We start from the raw sequence: 7,633 nt of genomic DNA, 5'->3' as shown, positions 1-7,633 counted from the left end.
TCGGCTTGGATAGGCCACATAGAAGCATTGCCGTGGCGGCGATGTTATAACTGGCCCCGAGTGAACTGTGGGGGGTCGGTCCCCCTATCCATGTTGTTGTGCTAGAACTGACGGGGCACGACCCCAGGCGCCGCTCATTGGTCTATGCGCACGGGGTGTAGTGTGGTGCACCGAGCGCGCTGGCGCAGTCGGTGGCTGATGCAACCACTGTTGTCGTAGTGCCTCGCCATGCTCCTGTGTGAGCTCGGGGGTCTCCGCACAAGAGTCCCATGAGGTGTGAGTCTGTAAGGACTCTGCTTCCTCCGATGGGTGTTCTAGAGCATCCACCATAGTGCACTCCTAGGACAAATGGTGGCTAGGCGCCATGTCACTGATGCTAGAGCCATCACGCTTGCCATCGTCATCCATGAGGTCTGTAGAAATAGGTTGGAGCATAGCTCGCCATTCCCACAAATTCGGATGCGAGAGGGGGCAGGCGCTGGCATCCTACAAAGTCCCTAGGCGTATGCATCCACAGAAGATGTGAGGTCGTAGGGGAATCGGTCATATGGCAGTTGCGTTAGGGACAATGGGGTTCCTCCAGGTAATCGGTAGAAGATAGAGAATAGTAAGTGAATAACAGTATGTACATTACTCAGAGCGGGGTTTGAGCAGAGAGTTTGCTCGGAATGAAGCACAGATGTCGTGTCATTGAAGTCATGCATCCCGGAGTCGATGGAGGGCACCCCTCCGATGGGTGCCGAGACGTGAGCCTTCTCACATAGGTGTAGTACGTCGAGCCGGTCGGTGACAAAGTCCAAGTTTCCAAAGAGGAAGGCCTAGGATGGCTCGAAGACGGGTGGAACCCACATCCCAACCAGTGGGAGAGCAGGAAGTTTAAGCGAGCTAAAGCAAATCGTATCGCCTAAGCCCACCACAATGAGGGTGGCAGAAAAGTGGGCCATCCGATGACCAAAAAGTGTTGAACATACGGCGTCCTCCCCACGGTCGGCACCAACTGTCGGTATAGAAAGTGACCAATACATAAATATTTGTAGTTTTGCCATACGTTGTGATCGAAGGTAGCTTAGCACTCAATGACACAGGATTTATACTGGTTCAGGCAACGTGCTCTATGTCTAGTTTGAGTCGGTCGGTGACTTTATTCCTAAGCCTAGGTGCTCAAAGTCTATAGTAGGGTTACAAATGAGAAGGGGAAAGATGGGGTGTACAAGAGATCTGATCGGCTCTGGTCAGAAGGTCCAAGAGCGATAGGAGCTCTGCTATGGGCTAAGTGTTCAAGCAGTGTGCCTAAGGTCTGAAGCTAGCGGTTCAGTGGTTGTGAGCTAGTGAACTTGATCGATCTAATGAATCTAAAGGGACTTTGATCAGCCTGGATCAACTGGGTCTATTGGGAGAGAGCGCATCCCCTTTTATAGATGAAGGGGAATGGCCTTACAAGTGAGAGGGAGAGAGTATGAATGCTTCTAAGGCCTTGTTGCCCACGCCGACGGATATAGGATGACGGTAGGCGTCCACAACACTAGTTGGATGTCAAATGCACATGGGAGGTTCTATCGTCCTTGTTTGGGTATGACAAATGTCGATACCTACGTATACTATTGATGCCTAGAGGCATGTGAGGAATTTCACCATGTGCACTTGGTATGATAAATCTCGGATGCCCACAACACTATTGATGCCCAGAGGCATGTGGGGAGAACCTTACCGTATGGGAGTTTAATGGCGCCCACAATACTGTAGGAGAAATGTAGGCACCTACAACATTATTTGTGTCAGGGCAGTTGTAGAGTACTGTTCTATACAGGGTATGGTCCCTGGTGCTGTGGTTTGACTTGTGTGCCTTGCCTTGCTTTTCTCCGCATGTCTTCTGGTCCCTACCGAGCGGGCGTCCCCGATCGGATGAGCCTAGTTGGATCTGATCGTGCTAGTCAGAGAAGAGCGGTGAGTAGGGGTTGTGTGTATCCCCGGTCGGAGAGTGTGGGGTCAGAGTTGGAAGCGGTGCTTTTGGCCAGGCCTTTCGGTCGAAGAGGCCGTCCAGAGGTGGGTCAGCGACTTAAGTGAGCACTCCAGTCAGAGAGGTGGGTCTGAGTCAGAAAACGGGCGCTGTTTCTCCTCATCCTAATCTTCTGGTCAGAGATTGGATCACTCCCCGGGCCTGTCGCTCAGGTATTTGGGCCAGTCCATGAGTTGCGCGCTGTCTGCTTGGGTTGGGCTTTTGTGGGGAAGCCGGTCTATGAGGGACCCTAGGTTTATGAACCCGACACCCCTTTCGAAGACTCCCAAGGATGTTGTCAATGCGATGATCTCGTTGTATTATTTGCCTTAGCCTTGGATGATCAATGGCCTCTTGTCCATCTTCTAGATCTTTATTATCTTCTTGCTCGAATATGGGTTGTAGGTTATGTCCTTAAATCGGAGTTGGACTTGCTGCTACTGTCAGAGGGAGTGTGGCACTGCCACTCTACTAATTTGCAGTTGTGGTAGAACCACCTAATCTAATACCTCCTAGGAGTACTTGTCTTTCATTAAACACTAAGTACTCAAGGGAGGACACTAAATTACATAGCTCCAGTCAGGCACACCTCAAGGGAGAACCCAAAAATCCACATTTTTCCATCAGGATCACAAATGAGAGAATAAAGCTTACACAATTCTTAAGTCAGTTCTTACATCACTTTCCCTGCAACATCAGAGTATAATATTTATTGTTTATAACAAGCGGAATATAACCATGCTATCAGAGTTTCAGCGGAAATAAAATCATTTAATGACAAGTTAAACTTTAACATGATAATCTGTTATATACCTCATAACAGGTTATAAGTTTTTCCATTGTAAAACATTTTGGGTGTAATTTTCAAATAACTCTATGTTCGCATCGTTAAGGATATCCTCGTAGAGCCCACCTAGGAGGTTTCCACACACAAGTGTTAGCTTCATATGTTCCTGTCACCTACAACAGGGTAGAACAAACCCTGAGTACTCAATTATACTCCGCAAGACTTACCCGTCAGGAGGAAATAAAAGACTCCAACGGTATGCAAGGCTATCTGGCTTATGGATTTATTGCATCTACATGAGCATTACTAAACATGTGTCTTTATATTAAATTTTATTAGCAGTCAGCATTAGTTCATTAACTAACCATTCTATGTAAGCACATGCACTACTTTCAAGCAGGTGGTAAGCAATCATAATCATTTTACCATCTTTCATCTTTCAGTTCTTACTACGGTGCTAGACTAGGCAATCAGGTACAGGTACCCAGCGATTCACAAATCAATGTATCCTAGCTAGGTACCCTGAAATACATGCCCTGCTTGTACCCTAGGCACAAGCAAGACCAACTCACTAAGCTCCTATTATGGGATCTAGGTCCCCGTGCAAACTTGGACTCTAAGCCCCGCTCCTGAGTCCCAGACTCAGTGCGGTGCTTAGACCTCCACCATCCCCGCCTCTAATCAGTCGGTCCAAAAAGAGCCAAAATCCATGACAAGGGAGCAATGAGCCTTCCCGCACCCATAAACAAGTATGTGTTCAGGATAATAAGTTTGTGACCTGCCTAGAACCCAATGCAATGGCCGGTCCTTAACCGACACAGGCAGAATAAATGCAATCCGAGCCTCGTTTGAATGCCAAACCAAGTCTAGATCCAAAGTACCATTCCACCCGGTCTCCAATTATCATTCATATATATATTCTAGGTGATAATAATATAGTAACAACAATAATATATTTCCTATCTCTCACGAGTGACATGCAATCACTCGACTTCTACCGGAGTCCTATAGTATAGCAATCTACATGATCCTATCATACTAGTAAGACTCATAGGATAAAGATATATATATGCAAGTGGGTTTCATTCAACTCCTTAAAACTTAATGCACAAATATAATATAAAGTGCAGAAAAGTAGGGTTTATGCACCGGGGCTTGTCTAAGTAACATGTAACCAAAAGTTAGTATTCCATCTTTATGTCCTGATCCCTGGCACCATCTTTTCAGCTACTCTTGTTTGATACCATCCTCCACCATCATTCCTATTATGATATGTATTGATGCAAATGCAGGGATGGCTCAATCAATCAAAAGGCAACAACAATTCTTAAAATACGAGTGCACAAACCAAGCTAACAAGCTAACTCCTATGACTAATATATTAGCTAAGTATTAACTTCACTAAACAAAGCATAATCTTCATCAACAAGTACTAATTCTTACCAAATCAAGTCTCTTTTTGATTTATTAATGATTTAATATACTCGAAACTAGAGCACATTAACTACTCTAGTAAACTAATTACCATTGGGCTACAAAAATTATAGAGAACACCTGATAACACTTCTATCCTACTGTAAAATTTTTAGAGCTAACACTATCACCGATTCATCATAGGAAATTTCTACAAGTTCATGTCTTAATAATATTAAGTATGTTAAAATAATTAGAGCAACCCTAAAAACATATAGAACCTGTGTGAACAAAATACACTATGAGATAGGTCCATGATTTTAGAAACTTAAAAAATTGCTTTGGCATTTTTGTGATTTTTCTACATTTTATTATCAATTTTACAAGATCGCTGCTTTGGAACAAAACACAAAACCAGAAAGAAAAAGCTTCATGGGCTTGGCCTGGCCCAGCACTACCCGCTCGGCCAACCACTAGCGATGAGGAGGTGGTGACGGTGGGATCAAGGGCACCCGCTGGTGGACATGGCCCAACCAGAGCTAGAGCGTGGAGCCCTAGCCATGTGCGTTGGCGCTCGGGATCGGGCGGCTCTGTGGTGGGGGTGTGTGGCGGTAACTGGAAGGCCGAGGAGGCGCGCGGGCCATGACACGGCGGCCACACACGGCTGTGGTAGGGGAGGTGGCATGCCAGAACCTAGCCGAAGAGGATGGTCGGTGGCGGTGGAGAAGGCGCTCGGGAGCTCGCGTAGGGCAGCGCTGTGGGGCTGTAGGACCAGCGCGGGGCCATGGGGGCTCACGCGCTCTCGCGCACACTTACGATGGAGCTGAGCGATGGGCGGGCATGGCCATGGCAGGTGCTGCGGGGCACGGAAGAGAGAGCAGGCAAAAGCAAGCTGGGAGGGAGGGAGAGCAAGCAGTGGCTCGGCAAAGCTTCGATGTCATCCATGGCATTCGCGAGCTGCAGAGGGAGAAGTAGAGCAAGAAAGACAAGAGTAGCAGCTCGCTACGGTAGCCATGGCATGCGCTCGGTTTGGCAGAGGCAAGTAGAGGGAGAGGCTGAGAGAGTGAGAGAGAGCAGAGGTGAGGATAGCTACTCGGTCATGGCTTAAAGGCGCATGAGGTAGTATACAGGCAACATGGCAAGGGCGCGAGCAAGGAGTATAGCCATGTGCTCCCCTCAATAGTGGACGCAAGGACAGAGTAGGGCAGGGGCGACGTGGCGTGTGCGGCCACATTGGAAAGGTCACAAGGATAGAGCAGGCCATGGTAGGTGAAATGAACGACTCATGATGGCCTGCTGGTAAAGGATACATATAAGTGTATTTTCTATTGTATCTTGTTATTTATTTTTCAATAGAAAAAATGACAAGGCAATTTAAGCACATGGCCTTGCTCAGGCACACGGCCAAGTTGAGCATTATGTTCGGCTAGCACAGCGCGACAACAAGACGAGCAAGGTAGCCCACGAGCGCCAAAGCATGCGGTGACCACGCACACCAGGCCAAATGGCCGAAATCGTGCACTGCACGAATGTTAAAGTGTAGGTGCAGAAAGTGACCAACAAGTAAATATTTGTAGTTTTGCCATACGTTGTGATCGGAGGTGGCCTAGCACTCAATGACATAGGGTTTATACTAGTTTAGGCAAGGTGCCCTACGTCTAGTTTGGGTCGGTTGGTGACTTTATTCCTAAGCCCAGGTGCTCGAAATTTACTAGTGGGGTTATAAACGAGAAGGAGAAAGATGGGGTGCATGAGAGGTCCGGTTGGCTCCGGTCAGAAGGGCCAAGAGCGACAGGAGCCCCTCTATGAGCTAAGTGTTCAAGTGTGTGCTTAAGGTCCAAACCTGGCGGTTCTGTGGTTGTGAGCTAGAGAACTTGGTTGATCTAATGAATCTGGAATGACTTGTATGAACTTGAATCCACTTCGTCTCTTGGGAGAGAGTGCATCCCCTTTTATAGATGAAGGGGATGGCCTTACAAGTGAGAGGAAGAGAGTTCATATGCTTCTAAGTCTTGTTGCCCACAGCCGGCAGGTACAGGAGGATGGTAGGCGCCTAGAACATTGTTGGATGTTGGTTGTATGTGGGAGGTTATGTCGTCTTGTTTCGGGTATGGCATATGTCAGCACCTGCATATACTATTGATGCCCAGAGGCATGTGAGGAGTTTCTCCATGTTCACTTGGTACGGTAAATCCCGACACCCACAACACTATCGATGCCTAGAAGCACGTGGGGGGCCTTATCGTATGGGAGTTAACGGCGCCCACAATACTATAGAGGAAAATGTCAGCGCCTACAATATTATTTGTGTTAGGGTGGTTATAGAGTACCGTTCCTATAGGTGATAGGGTATGGTCCCTAGTATCCTGGTTTGACTTGAGCTCCTTGCCTTGGTTTCTTTGTTCGCTCCCTGGTCCCTTTCGGGTGGACGTCCCCGGTCGGTTGGTCCTAGTCGGCTCTGGTTGCGCCAATCGGAGAAGAGCAGTGAGTAGGGTCTTTATATACCCCGGTCAGAGACATGGGGTCAGAGTCGGAGGTAATGCTTTGCCAGGTCTTCCGGTCGGAGAGACCGTCCGAAGGTGCTAGAGACCGAAGCGATCAGCTTCGGTCGGAGAGGTGGGCCAGAGTTGACAAGGGGAGCATTGTTCCTCCTCGGCCTAACCTTCCAATCGGTGACTGGACCATTCTCCTGGTCTATTGTTTTTAGACACAAGGCTCGGCCTATGAGTTGCATGCTGTCTGCTTGGGCCGAGCCTTTGCGGGGAAGTCGGTCCGCGAGGGACCCTAGGTTTATGAACCCGACATAAAGCGTGCCCAATTTCCAATCTAGCTCAGTTAAGACTAAACCAACACCTATACCATCACAAAGCGCTCACTTTGATGCAATCAACAATACAAAAACATGCAACTAGTGTTTAAATATTTTTGTTAAAAATTAAATGCCAAAATAGCATTGTCTACCACCCTTCACTTAGAAACGTTAAGGTTTTCAGTTAGGACTAAGTAACCATTAACACTTTTGTCGCAATTTTTAATAGATCTAAATCTTGCTAACCTCAATCAATAAATAATTCATGCCATAGTCCATACCTAATACTAACCCGTAGGAGCAAAATATATAAGCACCATTTAACTAATTCGCTCAATATGATTCGCCAAAAATTGTATTTTAAACATAAATTCAAGTAGTTTGCCGTCTTAACGAAAAGGCTTATCTTAATTTCCTATTTGATCATTGAGCTCCCACGACACTAATTAACCACATCTATTTTCCAAAAGTTAATGTTGCATTTTCCATCTACTAAACTTGTACTTCAATTTTTATTTAAGTACTAAATACAAGTTATGTTTTAGTCTGTTTATAAAAATTGCTTCCGTGCTAATGTTTAGAACTACTTATTCTACTCTTCGCGTTAGGATTTTTCATTAACACATAT

Source organism: Miscanthus floridulus, chromosome 12, assembly GCF_019320115.1.
Source record: "Miscanthus floridulus cultivar M001 chromosome 12, ASM1932011v1, whole genome shotgun sequence".
Lineage (NCBI taxonomy): Eukaryota > Viridiplantae > Streptophyta > Magnoliopsida > Poales > Poaceae > Miscanthus > Miscanthus floridulus.
This window is presented reverse-complemented; position numbering follows the sequence as displayed.